Source organism: Lissotriton helveticus, chromosome 9 (assembly GCF_964261635.1).
Source record: "Lissotriton helveticus chromosome 9, aLisHel1.1, whole genome shotgun sequence".
In the NCBI taxonomy this organism is placed as follows: domain Eukaryota; kingdom Metazoa; phylum Chordata; class Amphibia; order Caudata; family Salamandridae; genus Lissotriton; species Lissotriton helveticus.
The window spans coordinates 1001542362-1001566040 of NC_136070.1; the positions used below are offsets into that span (position 1 = coordinate 1001542362).

Sequence of the window (23679 nt, forward strand, 5' to 3'; positions counted from 1 at the left end):
GTGCGTAAATTCTTTCAGTGCAAAGCCTGTTTTTATACATGTACACCAATCGTGGATGCGTCCGTACCTTTGCTAATCCGGCCCATAACATTCTAACAAAACCGTGCCAAGTTAATGTGCATGAACAGTGATAAGATCTAGTCATTGATGTATCTCTTGGTATATTTTCGGTTGTGGTACACAAGGGAACTGAGGCATAGTGAGTTGTTATATGTCCAAGTATTACACCAGGTGGTCAACCTATAGGCAATCTCTTTGAACCTTAGTTATCAACCTAGGCACGGACCACAAGTAAAATCTATGTTTACTGACAGTAGCATTTTGTGAAACTGTGTGAATGCTTAAAAGTAAATTTCTAAGAGCAATTAAAAAGACTCTACCTCCGAAACTAAAGAAAGAGAGACCTGGTTCAATTAAATCAGTTATCTGCCCTAGTTAGAAGTTTGGTTTAATGAAAGTCCTTGCATGTATAGACCCCTTGAATGATTCCTGAACCAGTCTATAGGTAGTATAAATGGAGCCTCTGCATACGTAAATCCTGCGAATAGTCAGAGATGTGACAGAAATAGAGCGCTAGAATGTTCAGAGGCATGTGTAACCAGAAAGGTTGCATAATCATAGTCTTTCTACAGTCTACACCATGACAAATTGCTTTCATATTCCACTGTACCAATTCAACACTAATCCTTTGTGTGTTCTGGAGTAGAGCGCTACTCGCTGAAAAAACGCTTTGACGCCTCGTCAGGGGTAGTAAGCGCTATATAAATGCAATTACAATGACATAATATGAGCCATGGCATAATTGCAGCAGCTATCATCGGAGATTTGGTATGAGAAGGGTGCCATAATATTTCTCCTATCTGCATGGTACCAAATGCGACTGGTCGTTTTTTTAACCGTGGATATGTGCAATTGTCTTTCTCTCATTCTCTGTGGGTTTGATTAATCAACACAGCACCTCTACTGAATAACGCTCTCTTTTTGATGTTGACAAAGCATTCTCCTGGAAGCTTGCCAGAAATGGTTGAAACAGTTGATTCAGCAATCCATGTCTTTGTCAGATAGGGAGGGGCGTGGTTGACGAGATAGTGTAATTTAGTGGTATATTTAATGTCAGATCTTGTTTGAGATGGACACCCTTTAAGGTGGCCAGCGGGGTGTTGTGGTAGTGGTGCTTAGTATGTCCTGTTTGTAAACAACCCCCCCTGTCGCCCCCAAACTTGTGTTCTGGCTATGAGCATGGTAAAGATGAAGGGAAGTGGTGGAGCATAAAGGGGTGGAAAAGCAAATATGGGGCTGGCTTAATTACTGGAGAGGGGTATGTTTACAGTGGCACACAAGGTTGACCTGGTATGACCCCTTTTGACTAGCACAAGAATATCCACCACCGTGGGTGGGTACATTGGAAAAGGGGAGAAGCAAAAATCACATTGTAACTGGACACAGGGAAACTAGTATTTTCATTTCAGATATGATAGTTTTCTTTATTTTGTCTTGCAGTCTTGTTGCATTGCAACATAATTATTTGGATGTTGTGTCAAAGACGCCTTTATCCACTGCATGGGGCTCATTTGCTACTGTTTACTGAAAATACGTTTGCTTAGGAAACCCGAATGTGAATTGCTTGGCATGCAACTATTTCCATTGTCACCAGGAGGTCTGACTTGAAGAGCAGATATTTATTTGTTCAGAGTAAAAAAATGTGCTTACTGTGCGGATCTGTGGTAGCAGGAAGAGTTCAAACATGGGTTAGCGAATGTTTGATTGATTCTGAAATACCAGTTCTCTATAATGGAGTACCTGCAGTAGCTGACTCATTGTAGAGCTTTGAGCTAACCACAGAGGGCTGCTACCAGCCCATTTGACTTTACGATTGTGAGTACGTGTTAGCAGGTCAGAGCACAGAGATGCAGGTACTGTTCAAATTCCAATACCTAGTATGCTCAACACAGTGTATTAATTGTCGCTGCTGACTTTGAAGGTGAGCACTCAGAAATGTGCTGCTGAACTTTGAGCTAATCACTCGTGGGACAGCTGCCTTTCAATTTTTGCACTGCTTATATCAATCAATCAGTGCATGGTTGGAGGCACTTAAATTTCCAGTGTATTTATTGCACCATCAATTAAAAGCTGTTTTCATGGCAAGAAAGTAGTGGTGTTTATCAGGCAGCTAGAAAAGCTAGTCTTCCACAACTTGGTAACATTGGGCAGCTAAATATGGCGACTCATGGGCTAACAGTTCTGCCACACAACATTTCCTACCATTGGGGTTTCGTTTTGCAGAATATCGATCAGGCCACTAAAGAGGTGGAGTTCATTTTCTTCCAAATTCAAGAGCTTTATCAGAAGACTCTCTCTGCAACCTCCCAGTGCAATCCCCCAAGGTTAAGAATCTGGGCTTTGATGTGGATGAGCCTCTTTCTATGAAGCCTGCGGTGATCAAGGTTACCTCCACCTGCTTTGCTGTGCTTAAGTGGGTCATAAAAATCATCTGGATGGTTCCCCAGGCAGCCCAAAGGACAGTAATTCAAGCCCTAATTATATCTAGACTTGATTATGGTAATGTCCCCTGTTTAGGTATAGATTAGGCTTCCATATGCCGCTTTCAGATGGTCCAGAACTCTGCGGCTAGACTTTGGTTTCAGCTACCAAAGCATGCTCGGTCTCGCACCTCTTTCATGAGCTTCACTCGTTGACCGTTACGAAGTGTTTTCAATTTAGGGCTCTGTGCCATATGTTTAAGGCTAGAGCAGGGCTAAACCCACGCTACATTCAAGATTTGGTGGTGCTTTACCTGCCTTTGCGAGCATTGAGGTCTCTGAACCAGGCCTTATGCACTGTGCCTATGTTTCGTTTGACATAGATGGATGGTCGTTCCTTTGCAGTTCTGGGTCTTTAACTGTGAAACGCTCTTCTTGAGGCCCCGAGGAAGTACCCTTCGGAAGGGTTTAAAGACTTGGTTATTCTAGGCTAGAATCTGTATTTCTTCTCATTGTCTTAGCCCCAGGTAACCCTATTTGGATAGCTATTGTGCTTTAAAAATAAATACAAATAAGGTTGCTTGGATCATGGTGTTGAAGCCTGTGGTTGGTGGTTGGTGTTTGTGCATTCAGTTGATGTCAAGAGGCCCAAATACATCATCTTTTCCCGGCATGCCGTTGACAACACAGTCAACACTCAGAAAGTCAACAAAGTTAGTTAGAATGTACAGAGTGGAGGAGGTAAACTTTTTAGGTTTTGCCTAGCGAAAGCTGCGCTCTGCGCAGCTTTTCGCGCAGGCGAAATCCTGTTGAGAACTGTAGGGTGCTTTGGGTCGGCCCTCGTCATTGATTGGCTGGCTCCGTAAACGGAGCCTTGCCATTGGACGAGGGGCCTGTCCGTCAATGCCGGACCAGACACGGGGGCGTTCCTGACATTCTTTGCCTTTTGCCGACGTCACGCGACGCCGGGAACGCCCACGAGTCTGGTCCGGCATTGCCGGCACCTCCCTTGCTCTACTGTCATCACCACAACACTGCGCCCATTTTATCCCAAGCTAAACACTCGGAGAGGCGCAGTGACCGGGTCTTTGAAGGCCGCTCTCCCAATGAAAACAAGTTTTCTCTCCGAGTCAGCACGAGCAGGAAGACGAGCAGCGCGCCTCCCAGCTGGCCTCTCGCATCAGCATCCAGAGCTGCCCTGCGCGGTGTGTAGCTTCAGTGGAGCTTCAGAGTGGAGCTTCAGAGTGGAGCTTCAGAGTGGAGCTTCAGTGGAGCTTCAGAGTGGAGCTTCAGAGTGGAGCTTCAGAGTGGAGCTTCAGAGTGGAGCTTCAGAGTGCAGAGTGGAGCTTCAGAGTGCAGATTCAGAGTGGAGCTTCAGAGTGCAGAGTGGAGCTTCAGAGTGCAGATTCAGAGTGGAGCTTCAGAGTGCAGAGTGGAGCTTCAGAGTGCAGCTTCAGAGTGGAGCTTCAGAGTGCAGAGTGGAGCTTCAGAGTGCAGAGTGGAGCTTCAGAGTGGAGCTTCAGAGTGGAGCTTCAGAGTGGAGCTTCAGAGTGGAGCTTCAGAGTGCAGAGTGGAGCTTCAGAGTGCAGATTCAGAGTGGAGCTTCAGAGTGCAGAGTGGAGCTTCAGAGTGCAGATTCAGAGTGGAGCTTCAGAGTGCAGAGTGGAGCTTCAGAGTGCAGCTTCAGAGTGGAGCTTCAGAGTGCAGAGTGGAGCTTCAGAGTGCAGATTCAGAGTGGAGCTTCAGAGTGCAGAGTGGAGCTTCAGAGTGGAGCTTCAGAGTGCAGAGTGGAGCTTCAGAGTGGAGCTTCAGAGTGCAGAGTGGAGCTTCAGAGTGCAGAGTGGAGCTTCAGAGTGGAGCTTCAGAGTGCAGAGTGGAGCTTCAGAGTGGAGCTTCAGAGTGCAGAGTGGAGCTTCAGAGTGCAGATTCAGAGTGGAGCTTCAGAGTGCAGAGTGGAGCTTCAGAGTGCAGATTCAGAGTGGAGCTTCAGAGTGCAGAGTGGAGCTTCAGAGTGCAGATTCAGAGTGGAGCTTCAGAGTGCAGAGTGGAGCTTCAGAGTGCAGATTCAGAGTGGAGCTTCAGAGTGCAGAGTGGAGCTTCAGAGTGCAGATTCAGAGTGGAGCTTCAGAGTGCAGAGTGGAGCTTCAGAGTGGAGCTTCAGAGTGGAGCTTCAGAGTGGAGCTTCAGAGTGGAGCTTCAGAGTGGAGCTTCAGAGTGCAGCTTCAGAGTGGAGCTTCAGAGTGCAGAGTGGAGCTTCAGAGTGCAGATTCAGAGTGGAGCTTCAGAGTGCAGAGTGGAGCTTCAGAGTGGAGCTTCAGAGTGCAGAGTGGAGCTTCAGAGTGGAGCTTCAGAGTGCAGAGTGGAGCTTCAGAGTGCAGAGTGGAGCTTCAGAGTGGAGCTTCAGAGTGCAGAGTGGAGCTTCAGAGTGGAGCTTCAGAGTGCAGAGTGGAGCTTCAGAGTGGAGCTTCAGAGTGGAGCTTCAGAGTGGAGCTTCAGAGTGGAGCTTCAGAGTGCAGAGTGGAGCTTCAGAGTGCAGATTCAGAGTGGAGCTTCAGAGTGCAGAGTGGAGCTTCAGAGTGGAGCTTCAGAGTGCAGAGTGGAGCTTCAGAGTGCAGAGTGGAGCTTCAGAGTGGAGCTTCAGAGTGCAGAGTGGAGCTTCAGAGTGGAGCTTCAGAGTGCAGAGTGGAGCTTCAGAGTGGAGCTTCAGAGTGCAGAGTGGAGCTTCAGAGTGGAGCTTCAGAGTGCAGAGTGGAGCTTCAGAGTGGAGCTTCAGAGTGGAGCTTCAGAGTGCAGAGTGGAGCTTCAGAGTGCAGATTCAGAGTGGAGCTTCAGAGTGCAGAGTGGAGCTTCAGAGTGGAGCTTCAGAGTGCAGAGTGGAGCTTCAGAGTGGAGCTTCAGAGTGGAGCTTCAGAGTGGAGCTTCAGAGTGGAGCTTCAGAGTGGAGCTTCAGAGTGGAGCTTCAGAGTGGAGCTTCAGAGTGCAGCTTCAGAGTGGAGCTTCAGAGTGCAGAGTGGAGCTTCAGAGTGCAGATTCAGAGTGGAGCTTCAGAGTGCAGAGTGGAGCTTCAGAGTGGAGCTTCAGAGTGCAGAGTGGAGCTTCAGAGTGCAGATTCAGAGTGGAGCTTCAGAGTGCAGAGTGGAGCTTCAGAGTGCAGATTCAGAGTGGAGCTTCAGAGTGCAGAGTGGAGCTTCAGAGTGCAGATTCAGAGTGGAGCTTCAGAGTGCAGAGTGGAGCTTCAGAGTGCAGATTCAGAGTGGAGCTTCAGAGTGCAGAGTGGAGCTTCAGAGTGCAGATTCAGAGTGGAGCTTCAGAGTGCAGAGTGGAGCTTCAGAGTGGAGCTTCAGAGTGCAGAGTGGAGCTTCAGAGTGGAGCTTCAGAGTGCAGAGTGGAGCTTCAGAGTGCAGAGTGGAGCTTCAGAGTGGAGCTTCAGAGTGCAGAGTGGAGCTTCAGAGTGCAGAGTGGAGCTTCAGAGTGCAGAGTGGAGCTTCAGAGTGCAGAGTGGAGCTTCAGAGTGGAGCTTCAGAGTGGAGCTTCAGAGTGGAGCTTCAGAGTGGAGCTTCAGAGTGGAGCTTCAGAGTGGAGCTTCAGAGTGGAGCTTCAGAGTGCAGAGTGGAGCTTCAGAGTGCAGAGTGGAGCTTCAGAGTGCAGAGTGGAGCTTCAGAGTGGAGCTTCAGAGTGCAGAGTGCAGATTCAGAGTGGAGCTTCAGAGTGCAGAGTGGAGCTTCAGAGTGCAGAGTGGAGCTTCAGAGTGCAGATTCAGAGTGGAGCTTCAGAGTGCAGAGTGGAGCTTCAGAGTGCAGAGTGGAGCTTCAGAGTGCAGATTCAGAGTGCAGAGTGGAGCTTCAGAGTGGAGCTTCAGAGTGGAGCTTCAGAGTGGAGCTTCAGAGTGGAGCTTCAGAGTGGAGCTTCAGAGTGGAGCTTCAGAGTGGAGCTTCAGAGTGGAGCTTCAGAGTGGAGCTTCAGAGTGGAGCTTCAGAGTGGAGCTTCAGAGTGCAGATTCAGAGTGCAGATTCAGAGTGGAGCTTCAGAGTGCAGATTCAGAGTGGAGCTTCAGAGTGCAGATTCAGAGTGGAGCTTCAGAGTGGAGCTTCAGAGTGGAGCTTCAGAGTGGAGCTTCAGAGTGCAGATTCAGAGTGGAGCTTCAGAGTGGAGCTTCAGAGTGGAGCTTCAGAGTGGAGCTTCAGAGTGGAGCTTCAGAGTGGAGCTTCAGAGTGGAGCTTCAGAGTGGAGCTTCAGAGTGGAGCTTCAGAGTGCAGAGTGGAGCTTCAGAGTGCAGAGTGGAGCTTCAGAGTGGAGCTTCAGAGTGCAGAGTGGAGCTTCAGAGTGCAGAGTGGAGCTTCAGAGTGGAGCTTCAGAGTGGAGCTTCAGAGTGGAGCTTCAGAGTGGAGCTTCAGAGTGGAGCTTCAGAGTGCAGAGTGGAGCTTCAGAGTGGAGCTTCAGAGTGGAGCTTCAGAGTGGAGCTTCAGAGTGGAGCTTCAGAGTGGAGCTTCAGAGTGGAGCTTCAGAGTGGAGCTTCAGAGTGGAGAGTGGAGCTTCAGAGTGGAGCTTCAGAGTGGAGCTTCAGAGTGGAGCTTCAGAGTGGAGCTTCAGAGTGGAGCTTCAGAGTGGAGCTTCAGAGTGGAGCTTCAGAGTGGAGCTTCAGAGTGGAGCTTCAGAGTGCAGAGTGGAGCTTCAGAGTGCAGATTCAGAGTGGAGCTTCAGAGTGCAGAGTGGAGCTTCAGAGTGGAGCTTCAGAGTGGAGCTTCAGAGTGCAGAGTGGAGCTTCAGAGTGCAGATTCAGAGTGGAGCTTCAGAGTGCAGAGTGGAGCTTCAGAGTGGAGCTTCAGAGTGCAGAGTGGAGCTTCAGAGTGGAGCTTCAGAGTGCAGAGTGGAGCTTCAGAGTGGAGCTTCAGAGTGCAGAGTGGAGCTTCAGAGTGGAGCTTCAGAGTGGAGCTTCAGAGTGGAGCTTCAGAGTGGAGCTTCAGAGTGGAGCTTCAGAGTGGAGCTTCAGAGTGGAGCTTCAGAGTGGAGCTTCAGAGTGGAGCTTCAGAGTGCAGAGTGGAGCTTCAGAGTGGAGCTTCAGAGTGGAGCTTCAGAGTGGAGCTTCAGAGTGGAGCTTCAGAGTGGAGCTTCAGAGTGCAGAGTGGAGCTTCAGAGTGCAGAGTGGATCTTCAGAGTGCAGAGTGGAGCTTCAGAGTGGAGCTTCAGAGTGGAGCTTCAGAGTGCAGAGTGGAGCTTCAGAGTGCAGATTCAGAGTGGAGCTTCAGAGTGCAGAGTGGAGCTTCAGAGTGGAGCTTCAGAGTGGAGCTTCAGAGTGGAGCTTCAGAGTGGAGCTTCAGAGTGGAGCTTCAGAGTGGAGCTTCAGAGTGGAGCTTCAGAGTGGAGCTTCAGAGTGGAGCTTCAGAGTGGAGCTTCAGAGTGGAGCTTCAGAGTGCAGATTCAGAGTGCAGATTCAGAGTGGAGCTTCAGAGTGCAGAGTGGAGCTTCAGAGTGGAGCTTCAGAGTGCAGAGTGGAGCTTCAGAGTGGAGCTTCAGAGTGCAGAGTGGAGCTTCAGAGTGCAGAGTGGAGCTTCAGAGTGGAGCTTCAGAGTGCAGAGTGGAGCTTCAGAGTGGAGCTTCAGAGTGCAGAGTGGAGCTTCAGAGTGGAGCTTCAGAGTGCAGAGTGGAGCTTCAGAGTGGAGCTTCAGAGTGCAGAGTGGAGCTTCAGAGTGGAGCTTCAGAGTGGAGCTTCAGAGTGGAGCTTCAGAGTGGAGCTTCAGAGTGGAGCTTCAGAGTGGAGCTTCAGAGTGGAGCTTCAGAGTGGAGCTTCAGAGTGGAGCTTCAGAGTGCAGAGTGGAGCTTCAGAGTGGAGCTTCAGAGTGCAGAGTGGAGCTTCAGAGTGGAGCTTCAGAGTGCAGAGTGGAGCTTCAGAGTGGAGCTTCAGAGTGGAGCTTCAGAGTGCAGAGTGGAGCTTCAGAGTGGAGCTTCAGAGTGCAGAGTGGAGCTTCAGAGTGCAGATTCAGAGTGGAGCTTCAGAGTGCAGAGTGGAGCTTCAGAGTGGAGCTTCAGAGTGCAGAGTGGAGCTTCAGAGTGGAGCTTCAGAGTGCAGAGTGGAGCTTCAGAGTGGAGCTTCAGAGTGGAGCTTCAGAGTGGAGCTTCAGAGTGGAGCTTTAGAGTGGAGCTTCAGAGTGGAGCTTTAGAGTGGAGCTTCAGAGTGGAGCTTCAGAGTGGAGCTTCAGAGTGGAGCTTCAGAGTGGAGCTTCAGAGTGCAGCTTCAGAGTGCAGCTTCAGAGTGGAGCTTCAGAGTGGAGCTTCAGAGTGCAGAGTGGAGCTTCAGAGTGCAGATTCAGAGTGGAGCTTCAGAGTGCAGAGTGGAGCTTCAGAGTGGAGCTTCAGAGTGCAGAGTGGAGCTTCAGAGTGGAACTTCAGAGTGCAGAGTGGAGCTTCAGAGTGGAGCTTCAGAGTGCAGAGTGGAGCTTCAGAGTGGAGCTTCAGAGTGGAGCTTCAGAGTGGAGCTTCAGAGTGGAGCTTCAGAGTGGAGCTTCAGAGTGGAGCTTCAGAGTGGAGCTTCAGAGTGGAGAGTGGAGCTTCAGAGTGCAGAGTGGAGCTTCAGAGTGGAGCTTCAGAGTGGAGCTTCAGAGTGGAGCTTCAGAGTGGAGCTTCAGAGTGGAGCTTCAGAGTGGAGATTCAGAGTGGAGCTTCAGAGTGGAGCTTCAGAGTGGAGCTTCAGAGTGCAGAGTGGAGCTGCAGATTCAGAGTGGAGCTGCAGAGTGCAGATTCAGAGTGCAGAGTGGAGCTTCAGAGTGCAGATTCAGAGTGGAGCATCAGAGTGCAGATTCAGAGTGGAGCTTCAGAGTGCAGAGTGGAGCTTCAGAGTGCAGATTCAGAGTGGAGCTTCAGAGTGCAGAGTGGAGCTTCAGAGTGCAGATTCAGAGTGGAGCTTCAGAGTGCAGAGTGGAGCTTCAGAGTGGAGCTTCAGAGTGCAGAGTGGAGCTTCAGAGTGCAGAGTGGAGCTTCAGAGTGGAGCTTCAGAGTGCATAGTGGAGCTTCAGAGTGCAGAGTGGAGCTTCAGAGTGCAGAGTGGAGCTTCAGAGTGGAGCTTCAGAGTGGAGCTTCAGAGTGGAGCTTCAGAGTGGAGCTTCAGAGTGGAGCATCAGAGTGGAGCATCAGAGTGGAGCTTCAGAGTGGAGCTTCAGAGTGGAGCTTCAGAGTGGAGCTTCAGAGTGGAGCTTCAGAGTGGAGCTTCAGAGTGGAGCTTCAGAGTGGAGCTTCAGAGTGCAGCTTCAGAGTGCAGCTTCAGAGTGCAGAGTGGAGCTTCAGAGTGCAGCTTCAGAGTGCAGAGTGGAGCTTCAGAGTGCAGAGTGGAGCTTCAGAGTGCAGAGTGGAGCTTCAGAGTGCAGAGTGGAGCTTCAGAGTGCAGAGTGGAGCTTCAGAGTGCAGAGTGGAGCTTCAGAGTGCAGAGTGGAGCTTCAGAGTGGAGCTTCAGAGTGGAGCTTCAGAGTGGAGCTTCAGAGTGGAGCTTCAGAGTGGAGCTTCAGAGTGGAGCTTCAGAGTGGAGCTTCAGAGTGGAGCTTCAGAGTGGAGCTTCAGAGTGGAGCTTCAGAGTGCAGCTTCAGAGTGCAGAGTGGAGCTTCAGAGTGCAGCTTCAGAGTGCAGAGTGGAGCTTCAGAGTGCAGAGTGGAGCTTCAGAGTGCAGAGTGGAGCTTCAGAGTGCAGAGTGGAGCTTCAGAGTGCAGAGTGGAGCTTCAGAGTGCAGAGTGGAGCTTCAGAGTGGAGCTTCAGAGTGTCAAGAGCAATGCCAATAGCTCTAACTTTAACAAAGGCAAAACCATTGCATTGTAAATGCTTGTTGAAATTTAGACGCTAAAGACAGAATCCACCTTGAGGTCTTTGTGTTGGAGTGAATCAAACAAAGCGAATTAGCTTAGCGAAAGGAGAAGTAAGAGGTAGCCTGAAAAGGGAGACTTTTGGAAGAGACTGGAAACTCGCATGAACATTTGCATGCACATTCCAGAATTTGAACTCACAATCTAAATCTACCATCTTCTGATATCCCTTTGTGAAAAACCTGCAACAACTCAAGTCAGATTAACAATTTGTATTAGCAGTAAGGACTAGAACGGACTAGAACTCGTGAAGCCACTTCTTCACAAGTGAAGGATAATCAATGCAGAGCAGCATGTTACTTCAGTGTTTTGAAAGCAGTCGCCAGTTGCCACGGGTAAAGACAACTTCTGATATGTCCTCTAGCATGGAGTCTTTTACCCAGGGTCTCTTAATTCTGTTATCTGTTCTGTGGACAGGTGTCTATAGCCTAGTATAATCCTAAAGTGAAGGTCTTGCAATCTCTTCTAGATACAGTTGAAAAGTGTCCTTGGGATTCTGTTGCATCTAATTAACCTTCCTCTTTACATGTGAAGATGTAAAGCTAGGGTAGTTTAGTGAGATTTAATATTAATACTCTTGTACCTTTCGAGAACCAACTTTACATGAAACAAGTCTATTTTCCCTTCCCATTGTTAACCCTGTTGCATCTGCTTTAGACGTGCTTGCCCTGGGAGTTACATGGCAATCCAACCCTGTGAGAACTGAAGGACCCTGATTTCGATCTCATGTGTTGGCTTGCTTTTAGTCTTCAAAGAAGACTGCATTCCGCCACATGTGATGCCTTGGAAGGCTTTCTGGACCATTTTGGTCAAGAAAATACATTTTCTGCAAATACAGCTCTTTGAACCATAAAATGGAGCACCCACCCAAAGATCAACTAGTGATACATTTAAAGTCTAGTTCAATAACATTTGTTCATCCTGTGATAAGATAATTGTCACATCTACAGTGAAAACCCACTTTTGATCAATATTCATGAAGTGCCAAAGAAAGGGACTGGCAAATCCAGCGAAATTGAATAGACAGGAGCTAATGATAATATACAAGGCTGGCTTGAATTGCAATGGTCAAAGTGGCTGAAAACATTTGTTCAAACAGACCTAGGTCTGCAAAAAATTATAGTATCCTGGACATTATCCGAGTTCATATCAACCACAATAGCTAAAGGCAGAGCCTGCTATATAGCTTGGTGGAGGAGGTTGAAACGGAGTTGAAGGCCTCTATCGTCTTATGCTTTTTATTGAGAAACTGGTCTACGATGCTTATTTGTGACCTTACAGGATGTTTCTGGAACCCTCTTGAGCACAATCTATGCCTGACTTATTCGAAGCTAGGGATATATCTCTGCCATTGCCTGTACGTTAGTTGCTTGTCATGCCGTCCACTATCAAAAATTGATGGTTTTTCTGCTTGAGATCCAGTCTGCTTTCTTCCCACAAGCGTTGCCCCAACTGAGAGTGTTCCAGTGCAAGTTTATTAATGGGTCCTAGGTAATTAATGAAGTGCAGAGTTAAAATATACATTGATATGTGTAGCTGAAGGGATGTACATGATGGTTATACATATTAGTATGAATAAAACGAGGTGTGTAGAATATAATGTTATGGTATGACTAGGAGTAATTTGCAGTATGGTAACGGCCAGAGGTATGAATAGGGTGATGGTGGTGCACCATGGCTATATATAAAGTGTTCAGTTTGTATATAAAGATACTGTGATCTTGCATATGTACAGGTTGTTCCTACATAGCAAAATTTCGAGGTTGAATAGTGCTCAATCCGCTAACTTCACAGAGGAATAGACCTCACGCTACAATCTCCTTCAGTATATACTATTGGTTGCAAAGTATCCTGTACGGCACACGGTTGCATCAGTGTGACTGGTGTCTGCTGTGTTTACAGTGGTAGTTACTGTCTATAACATAACCATAGGCGAGTAGTGTGCTGCGTGTCAAGTGTACCGATGAGTAGACTATTCCTACCCCTGATGACAATACGTTGCACAGACAACCCAGCAGTTTGAATATTCTGCTCTGTCTACTGTAGTGAGGTACGTGAATAGCGTTTGGTTTCCAATATGCTGGTTTCTAGTCAAATTACTGATATTCTGTTCTTTGTATAGTGTGTAATTGTTCCAAATGCTCTTTATATAGTTATGATATTCCAGTGTACTGATGTTCAATTCCGTGGATATTGTGGTTAACAGAGCTCTCTCACAGTGCAGTGAGTATGTGCTTTAATATCCGTGTTCGTATATATAGTGCTGTTTAACATACTGCTCTGCGGTGTTTGTACTGTGCCGAGACTCTGTTTTAAGGTATGCCACGTCAGAACTTCTCTACTTGAGGTCATGTGAGCCTTTAGTATCCAATCTCTAAATGGCATGAAGCGCTGTGAGCATATGCGTGTTTTAAAAGACCTTATTCTAAAGTGAAGCCAGCAGTGTGTGTATTTTTTTAAATAGAACATAGTGCTAACTTCTTGTAACTGGCCCTGCGCTCAGTCCCAGAAATTAGGTGTAACCTTGGGCTACTAATCAGCAGCTTGATATCCAAGGATAGGTTTTAGTTGGTTCCTGGAACTGCTAGTGATGATCTCTGCTCCAAATCTCAAACTCTTCTTCCAATAAAACGTGAACAAAAGTACAGTCACTATTTATGAGGTATAGCCTTGAGCCATTTGCAGTGGGCTTGTTCTCATACTTAGCTACAAGCTGTAAACTGGAGCTTCGATTAATATGTACATCTCATCACCGCAATTGTATATGGTCTAAATGTAACTGATAGGAACTGATAAATCTACTCTAAGAGATTTTTGGTGATGAGGATGTCTGTAATAGACCCACACTTGCACTATACAAGTAGATAGGAGCAAGAGTTGCTAGTAGCAGGCCCAGTATTATATACACAAGAGACTAGTTAAATTGTGCTGTTTAGCTAATTGAGCCTCCATGTCTAACCAACCTCGAACTCCTTGTAACAAGCCGAGCACTTCCTCCTAGAGGCTAGTTGTATCTGTTAATAGAAATGTTCCTCTGTACAGAGGGATAAAAGCCAGGAATGGCCAGTTGCAGGTTAACCACTCAGAGAGACTATTTGGTATTGGTAGCGGCTAGCAGCAGGCTCGCAACTTAAGTTAGTTGATACCATCCACTGTACCTCCTGAAAGTAGCCTGTTCGTTGAACAACTAGTCTAACAGATTTCCCATCACAAGATAGTGATTTGTTGTTAAATATAACTCGTAGCAGTAGACCCTTCACCTCCACAGGCAGCAGTTGTTGGTTGAACCATCTAGTAACTGACCATGTACCTCCACATTGAAATTAGTTAATTACTGAGCCCATGCTCTGGACCAGCCCCCTGAACACTCTGACCTGTTTAAAAAAATAGATATTTGTATTCGTTTTCTATTGGAACAAAAACATACAAAATGTAAAGAAACTGTAAGACAATAAAATAAGCAGGCAACACTAATAGAGGTAATATCGACAACAAGTGGAAGAGCCATAAGTGCGGGAGTCGTCAAGGCCAATACAAAAGAACATAAACCTACTGCAGGGTCCCGCGCTAACCCAAAGCAATGCTCCATCAATTATCACAGTCACCTAGCTGCACATCTACTTCCAGTACCACTACGGCATACTCAGACATTCCATATCACACCTGTCACAGAAACCACGTACCCTCAGCAGCAGACTTCTCTGGCCTATGTTGTATTCAGAAGAAAGAAGTGGGTGAAGCAACCTCTGACTTGTCCAAGATAATTCGACCCTTATGGTTCACTCGAGGACAAGTCATCATTATGGTGTTCCATGCAGGTAAGGACGGGACCTTCCGCACTCCTCTGGCCTCTCGCCACACAGTGCCTCCCTTTCACAGTCTGCTCATCTCGTCAACCATAATCTATAAATATTTGACCCAAGCCGATTTCCAGCTCATCATTATCAGTCTGCAAGCAAGCATCTGAGCCAAATCCAGAAATCTATCCATGGCCTTCCGGGTCACAGCTCAGCATGGTTGTGAAGGCCCATTCGGCTAAGCTCAAATTCTCGATCAGTTGCACTACAAACCACCTGTAGGACCAACACCCAGTACAGCGACAATAAGGGGCAAGATCACACCATATGCAAAAAGCCTACGTTCTCAGTAGTACATCAAGGGCATATAGACGCTACCGAAGGGAAACTGGTGCAGGTTCGCTGGGGGGTGAGGTGTATGCTGATGTAAATAGAATTGAATACAATTGAAGCAAGCATTCCAGGACACCTTGTGAGGTGCACTCCAGAATTCTCCTCCAACCCTGATCAGTCAGCGGTGACCCAATATGTGTGTCCCAATGCGTGTGGAGCTCTGCCAGATCTAGTCTGATCCCCTGCAGGAGAGCCCTTTTCCGATCTGAGATAAGAAAGAGAAGGTGTAAACAATCATGCTCTGAATATTGGCTGGCTCCACCGCCCCTAAGTTCCACCACCCACAAATCCCATGGACCAGTGCGCTGTGTAACAAGAAATGTCCCACAGGGAGGTCGTAGGACTTCCGAAGGGTCAAAAAGGGACACAGTTCACTACCGACAAAAAAATCACCCAAAACCGTGACCCTGGGTGTCATCCAGCGGTGGAAACCAGACCAATACCCTCATTGCTTCCAGCGACGTGCCACCAAGAGCAAGTTTGCGCATATACGGAGTCGTGGTATGCGTCCTCATTAGGGCCTTGCCCCCACACATACCGGGCTGTTCCATTGAGGACATTCAAGTTCCTTACACTAGATGGAAGAAAAGGCCTTAGCAAAATCTTAATTAAAACTCCTTGGTCTGGGACCACACTCTAGGTGGAACCCACTGCATCCCAATCAATCAATCACGTGTTTGTTAAGGGCGACTACTCGCCCGTAAGGGTCACATGGCACTGGGGAGGAGGGGAGATGCAGGTTCGAGTCCATCAAGGAGGGGGGTCTGTCGAAGAGCCAAGTTTTGAGGTTTCTCGTGAAGATGGGTAGTGATGTTGTCTCTGAGGTGGAGCAGTAGGGTGTTCTAGGCTCTGGCCGTGAGGAAGGAGAAGGAGGGGCCTCCTGATCTGGTCTTTCTGGTGTGGAGGACCACGTCGTAGGAGAGCTGGGCTGATCGTGGGGTCCTTTGGGCTATGTGGAATTTGAATTGGCTGTTCAGGTATGCTGGTCCGGTGTTGTGGATGGCTTTGTGTGCTTTGTGTGCGTGGGTGAGGTTCTTGAAGGTGATTCTAGTCTCAATGGGGAGGGAGTGGATTGTGCGCAGGTGCTGGGAGATATGGCAGTGTCTTGCAGGTTGAGGACTAATCTTGCGGCTGTGTTCTGGATGTTTTGTATCTTGCGGGTGAGGTTTTTGTTTATTGTGGTGTAGAGTGCGTTGCTGTAGTTGAGTCTGGTGGTGACGAGGGCGTGAGTGGCGGTCTTTCTGTGCTCGAGGGAGATCTATTTGAAGGTCTTGCGTAGGAGATGGAGGGTGTGGAAGCAGGAGGATGTGACGAAGTTGATCTGGCGGTCCATTTTGAGCTCGGAGACCAGGATGATTCCAAGGTTGCGTGCGTGGTCCGTGGGGGTGGGTGGACTTCCGAGTGCTGTGTGCCACCAAGTGTCGTTCCAGCCGTCGGGGTGTGGGCCCATGATGAGTACTTCTGTTTTGTCAGTGTTGAGTTGTAGGCAGCTGCTTTTCATCCATTTGGCAACAGCTTCCATGCCTTCTTGAAAGTTGTGATTGGCTGTGTTGAGTTCGTTGGATAGGGCAAGGATGAGTTGGGTGTAATCTGCGTATGAAACAATGTTGAGTCCGTGGGTTCTGACGATGGGGGCAAGCGGAGCCATGTAGATGTTGAAGGGCATGGGCCTGAGGGAGGACCCCTGGGGGACTCCGCTGGTGGTTTGTGTAGGATCCGAGAGGAAAGGAGGGAGTCTGACCCGCTGCGTTCTGCCGGAGAGGAAAGAGTGGATCCAGTTGAGGGCCTTGTCCCGGATCCCTGCGTCGTGGAGTCTGTGTGTTAGGGTGCGGTTGGAGACTGTGTCGAAGGCCCCTGAGAGGTCGAGGAGGATGAGGGCTACTGTTTCTCATTTGTCCAGTAGGGAGCGGATGTCATCTGTTGCGTCGAGGAGGGCGGTTTCTGTGCTGTTTTTTTTTTCTAAAGGCGGATTTGGAGGAGTCGAGGAGGTTCTCTGAGATGAAGGTGGCGAGTTGGCTGTTGATGGCTTTCACACTGTTATTCAACCAAATATAAGGGAATGTGCCTAGCAAGCCCACCCTGCCATGCTCATATTTTGATAATACCCAGGAGAAGAAAGCCTGCAACCCGCCCACTGACACAACAGTAGGAGCAAACCGTAATGTACGTCAAAGCAAAAGGATAATACAGCACTTAAACAACATCCGATTAAAATAGCGATTTAAATGAGCTAATCAATCAATCCCCTCCCCCTTCGTCCAAGCAGAAAAAGCAATTAAAAATAAAGAGCAAGGCAAGAGAACATTATTAAAACAAGCAGAATTAAACAATATCTCCCAGCTACCCCGGGGTAAATCCCACCAAAGTGTTCTCGAGTCCTGGAATACCTGAGGGGCAGATGTATCAAGCCTTTTTGCGTTTGCAAATGGGCAGATTCGCAGAATCTGCCCATTTGCGAACGCAAAAAATGCGTTTCCAAAGTAGCAGACCCAATTTTTCGATTAGGTAACCTGTTACTGAATCGCAAAATGGGTTTGCAGTTCGTTATTAGGAAGGGGCGAGTTTATGGCCTCCCTTCCCTTCCTAATACTGAATCGCATCGGTATGTGTGAATGTTTTGTGACCATAAATGTGGTCACAAAACATTCGCATTTTACCACCTACTTCAAGTAGGTGGTAACCCATTTGCAAATTGGAAGGGGCCCCCAAGGGACCCGTCCCCTTTGTGAATGTTTGTAGAACCATTTTTGAGGGCAGGCAGTGGTCCCATGGACCACTGCCTGCTCTTAAAAAATGGGAAGAAACTTTTTCTTTTTGTAAAGCCCTTTGTTTTCCTGTAAGGAAAACAGGCTGCATTACAAAAAAAAAAAGATTGCTTTATTTAAAAGCCATCACAGGCATGGTGGTCTGCTGACCTCAGCAGGCAACCATCCCTGTGATTTTTGTGATTCCTAGGCGTTCGCAAATTGCGACCTCTCTAATAATCATGGGGCAGGTAATTTGCGACCCCCTAGGAATTGTTAAATGTGTACTACTCACATTCATACTTTCCATTTTACGATTTCCTAATTGCCAATCCTTGTGATTCGCAATTAGAAAATCGCAATATTGTATCTTCTTACATCTGGCCCTGAGTTCCCAGACTCCGAGTCGGAGCTACAGTGGTCTGAGGAGGGTTGTGGTGAAGAACCTTCATTGATTTCCCCCCCTCTCCCCTTCCCACCATGACATAGCAGTCTCAATCGCTCTCATTTGTTCCAAGACCGGGATGCCCCTCTACGCCTAGATCCCTGGCGCGGAGGTCACTGCGACCCCCGGCATCTAGGGACGCACTTTGTCCTTATCATAGAGTACAAGCCAATCACAGGGCACAGATGGGTCAGCAAAGAAATACTTTGTCCTCTGCCTGAAGTGAACCCCGCAGCCGGTCAGGGGAAGCAGAAAATTAATCATTCCCAGGTTGCACAGTTTCCTCTTAACCGCCAAAAACGATGCCCTCCGTGTCTGGACCTAGAGAGTGAAATACGGGTGCAGCAATGCTTTCGCATTGTTGAGCACAAAAAGGCCATGTTGAAATGCCCGTTTCAGAAGGTATCCCTATCACGAAAATGCAAAAGGTGTGCCACCACTGGACATGGCGGTGCTCCAGGGTGAGGCACTCTGCGCACACGTTCCAAGGCAAAGAATTTGGAGCGGCCTTCCGGGGCCACCACCTTCTACGTCCAATCCTTCAAATAGGCCAGCAGGGAGTCCCTCTCAGGCAGTCCTACAATACAGACATTATTCCGTTGGGCATGACCCTGTTGGTCATCAAGCCGGGCCGCCAAGCAGTGAGTCTGCGCCCGAGAAATTTAATGCGGTTATCCCCAGACAGGACAATGAGGGTCAGAGACTGCACAGTGCTCTCTAGCAAATTCACCTTCTCCAACAGTTTACGAGAGTCTTACAGACATCAAATCAATTTTCCCCTAGAATCATTCTCCAGAAGAATCAATGGCTGCCATAAGCGCCTTGAACTTACCTTTCACAAAGGCCTTATCCCCCCCTCAGCTCCCTGCTTGATCCCCTCCGGGGTATGCGCTCCATAATTGTCCCAGCAAAGAAGAAGGGAGCACAATCTAATTGCCCCACACTATTCGACAGGCTATGAGGAAGCCTAGTGAGGGGTCTACCAAGGAGGGCCCAGAAACACCCTATCCTCTTCCCCCCCACCCCCACGAAGGACATGCTCGACGTTGCACAGAAGTTCACTGGGGGACAGCCCAGGCAGCACAGATGTGCTGGGCCTGATAAAAGTCCTGATTAATAGACTCCCTAATGGTTACTACAACTAGAGAGCTGTATGCTCAGGCAGGTGTTCCCCAGGATGGCCCAGAAAAACGCCCCACCAGACTCATCAGTAGTCGCAAGGAAGATCGCAGGGTGACAAAATAAGCAATTCTGAAAGATAAGGGTCCCAGCACAGGTCAGTGCAGCTTGCCCTTCCAGTGGTGGATCCCTAGGGCAAGGCGCGTCACCACAAGTGATTCCACCCATCCAGGAGCTCTCTAAATTGTTCCAGCCCAGTAGGCCCATGAAGTTGTGGCACAAATGTCAGGATGGACCTCTGCAGGGAAGGAGACGGCAATGTACAATGGACCCCAGCAGTCACAGTCCATGGAATATCTGTGTGACCCAAAGAAGTGCTGAGGCCAGTGAAACAGCCATGTACAAGTGGTCATTCCCCCAACGCAGCCAGGGAGGTCAGCAGCGCAGAAAGGCACTCACACCAACATTCAGGGGCAGCACAGTCTACCACGCCGCTCGCTCTCCTGCACTGGGAGAAGAAATCCAAGCCAGTAATAGCCGCCAGTGCGCGGCCACCAAATTCGCAGCGGGACCACTTTCAAGGGCCCAGCTGGGGCTTGGTCGTGATCCTCCTGCAAAAAGTGCATATCCCGGGGACAGTGGCTGACACAATATGGGGGCCTGTTGTCCATGGACCCCCCAATATAGGTAAAAGCGATGGTTGTGGGCTTACCAAAAGCAGCACAGACCACTGGAATTCGGTGTCACAAACTTGAGGAGGGTGAAGCCTACAAGGCAAGAGTGGAGCTGCCATCTAGGGTGGGCCAGAGCCCCATCGCTGCCCTCATGCTTGGCGTGCTGACTTTGGGGGGTAATCACCAATGCAATTTGGGGCCCAACTCTCCAGAGGTCCCCCGCGTATGCAGCTTGGTTAGCGGGTTGACAGGCACCTGGCGCTTCGCCAACACAGCTTTATCACGACTTTTGCAAACAAAGCGGGCTGCCATTTCAGGAGAAGAGCAAGGGTTCAGTGTTCGAAGCCGGCTGCCCAGTCTCGGCGCCCAAAACACTGGCCAGTAGCTCCGCTGGGTTACCACTCGTGTGATGGCTCCTCCACTGTATCGACTGTAGCAGGACCACAGCAGAGTAGAGCAGCCGGGGGATCGTGGACGACTAAGATCTCAAGCCATCAGTGTCCTCAGTCCATGGTGGTCAACTCTGTCCCCTTTACGTTAAGCTGTTATACAAACCATTGTGTCACCCTTCCTGTCACCACATACACTGTCCTCTAAGATAAGAATGTGTTGGAGACACTGCTAAAATAGCTTATCAATGAATAAGAATAACTAGTGAAAGGTACTTGTAGTATCCTGTGTGTCCCCATTCCCTGCATGTCTGAGTTTGTCTCTTTGGGAAACACAGCACATATAAGACTATGAACTCCATGAATATCAAATAATCCCTCTGATTACTTAACTAACTGTCCTATTTTAGCATTGCAATTGGACAAATGCCAATCAGGCGATGCTTTGATTCCTTGTGACTTTAGGAGCAGTATATCCTCAAACAGTCTCAATTTTATCTCGAGTGTGCTCGAAGATACTCCTATTTCTCTTTCTAAATTAACCAGGAGACCTTGGTTAATCAAAGTCTCCAGACCTGCTTCAATCAAACATCCTCTTACTACCTACCTTTTATGAAGTTAAAGTCTACATAGCCAGGACCTCCACTCTGATACCCAGGTCTGGAGTTCAAGACTTTGGTACGGCTCTCTCGTGCAAGTTGCGTTGCTATGCCCCTTAAAGCCACACTCTGTTCTTCTATGCTGACGTGCTTGCACAGGAGAAGCAAATTCCCATTTACTTGGTGCTGCGCATTGTCACAACACCTTTTGACCATTGCCTTCACAACGACACAAGCAGGAGCTTAGCCATCTCCTCTGGTCACTGTGCATTAGATACCATGAAATATTCAGAATTCCTTTAACCATCACATTTAAAGGCGGTGCACTGTCCTCCAACTCGATCAGGCCTCTTGGGCTCACATGGGCTCTTGCTTATGATGCAACACAACCCCTTACAGTGATATAGACAGTGCTTGTGCCTCTCAACAGAGCAGTGACTGGGCTCATGAGGGACGTAGGACCCAGCACACATGGTACATGAATTCAGCTGGAGTGATGTGCAATTGTTGCCTTACACTAATACCCACTAGGCACAGAGGACTCGTCATAGGCATGGACTAGCCTGTAACGCAGTCACTTTAATTGAGAAATCCTACTGCTCACTCATCAGTGCTTCTACCGCCAGCACTAACATTCCATGTCAACAAAGAGACCAGTTTGTGGTGGTCACCCTCTTGTTTTCCGATCCATAAGTTTGTATCTTGTTCCAAGTATCTGATTTCACTACATGTGAAGCTTTCTTTTTTTGGTGCTTGGTCGCTGCCAACACTACCTCTGTTATCGTCAATGCATATGTTACTTTCGGACAAAAACTTTGTCTTCTATTTACTTTGTGTTTTATCTAGTACAAACAAGTTACCTTTCTGACACTTCAGAATGCTAAACTTGAAAACACTATGTACATTTGTGAATTATGAACAAAACAATGTTTACTTATGACTGTAGAAGTAATTAACCGTTCATCGTAACTGAATCAGAGATGGGTGTGCAACCATAAAGTGGATATATGTTTATGTATGTTTAATTAGTATCTCACTCAGGTTCTTATTGTGTACTGCTCATATATCACTAGACACTGGGCTCCCTCCCCCACAAACGAATATAGTCAATTCCTTGTTTTCTCAACATCTGATAACACGTATAGATACTCTGTGCAAAAGGATCCAAGCTATGTTTCTCTGACCTGCTTTAACTAGGCTGAAACCGGTCTGGTGTTCCTTGTGTTCCCTTCCAGGGGGAGGGGCTTCCTCTGGCATTCCTGGATGAACTTTTCCCATGGGAAGCAGGTTCAGTACTTATTTGTATAAGGGGGCTCCTTTGTTTAGAGTGGCACAGTAGGCAATAAAGATGGGTTGGAAATGCTTCCCTGAGCGATAGCCAGTGGTTTTGTAATTAATACTAAAAGGTAGTTCAGTGAAACAGGTAAAGCAGCTGACAGTTGCCAACAATTTCTCAATCTCTGTTTTTGGCTATGAATGTGGAGTATGAGGTCATCCAGCTTGTAGTGTGAAAGGGCCCTTTTTATATGGTTAACCACCCCCACCACTTTTTTCCCTTGCTGATAGTTATGACTCTGAAAGTGCACTGGACCCTGCAGCCCAGGCCCCAGTGCTCTCTCCCTAAAACTAATACATGTGAATTGGTAGCCCCAATTGGTAATGACTTTAACCCCTTTATAAGTCCCTAGTGTATAGTACCCATGGTACTCAGGGCGTGGGTTCGAAAGGGATCACCAGGGCCTGAAGCACTGTTTGTTCCACCCTGAGTGACCCAGTAAATTGATGACATCAAGCTTGCCATTGCAGGAACAGTGCAAACTGCTTGAGCTCAACTTTTCCTTCACCATGAGTAGCAAAGTCAATGAACTATTTGTAATATATGGCTGTCACCCCTAAGGAAGCGATACAAAAGGGGGGGATGATGAACGGAGCGTTTGAACAAATCAAACACTCACCCCCAGTCAACTGATCTGGGTTTAATCCATCACCATTCTTTAGTTCACTCAGCCACCCCAGTTCAGACATGGCTATATGCAAATCAGTCTGACCCTGTGCCTCATGGGAACAGTACAGCCCGAACTGCCAAGCCATGTCTTCCCTGGACCGGAAACGATACATCCCCTTTTGTATCGCTTTGTTCGCCCTAAGTGTGGCAGGGTATGCTCAGACGTGAGTCCCTTGCTCACTTGGCCACTGGATTCAAGATAGCCTGGCTGATGAGGATTATGAATCCGAAACCGGTCCCAGGATGCTTGTTTCTGGTCCATGGAAGACATGGCTTGGCAGTTCGGGCTGGACTGTTCCCATGAGGCACAGGGTCAGACTGATTTGCATATAGCCATGTCTGAAATGGGGTGGCTGAGTGGGCTAAAGAATGGTGATGGATTAAACCCAGATCAGTTGACTGGGGGTGAGTGTTTGATTTGCTCAAACGCTCCGTCCATCATCCCCTTTTGTATCGCTTTGGTCACCCCTAAGGAAGGCCTCTTGAGCCCAGGAGGCCAGGTGCATTATAATAAAGGTGTTGACATATACTTCAAGCTTCTGTGTCCCTATAGTGGCCTTTTCTATTAAAGGCTACTATAAGTGATAAGCGGTCCATTGGATAACATGGACTGGCTCCTGGGCAAACTCAAGGTCGCCATCTCCATTATGGTACTGCCAAATATTAGATAACATGCTCCTGACTTCTGACATGAATCTTGCGTGGCATGCACCCAGGTGGCTACCTTAGAGGTTGCCCACCTGGTTGCCCCAGCCTTTCCTTTGCTCTGGCTGACAGCCCACAGCTGCTACTGCTGCCAAGACAGGAATCTGACCCCCTGCCAGGAGGTTGGAACTCTTCCAGGAGTCAGAACTGTGGGACCGGAAGGAGGTCACACCTTCCCCCTTGACAGGATGGCTAGTGAAGTGGCACATCAAGGCGGTGAGCTTCTAAGGCTTAACTGTCGGTGTTTTGTAACCAGGCTGCCTCCCAAAGGAAGAAATAGCCTTCCCTCTGCTCCCAGGCACCTTAGCAAGGAGGAATGGTTGATGCACCATAAGTCTGCATGACGGTTTGGCTGGCCAAATTGTCATGCGCACTTAGCGTGTTCACCACCAGGCTGTATTGCACAGCCTGGATGGAAAACCTGTACATTCTCCCACTCCTTGTCTGAGCAAAAAACCAGGCGGCTTAGACCAATCACAATGCTG

The 23679-nt window shown here is 48.3% G+C and overlaps 1 protein-coding gene across 1 annotated transcript in view; it reads left to right on the top strand.

Annotated features, from left to right (window-relative positions):
* Positions 1-23679, top strand: part of PAK4 (p21 (RAC1) activated kinase 4) — a 217645-nt gene that overhangs the window by 38393 nt on the left and 155573 nt on the right. The window lies entirely within an intron of this gene.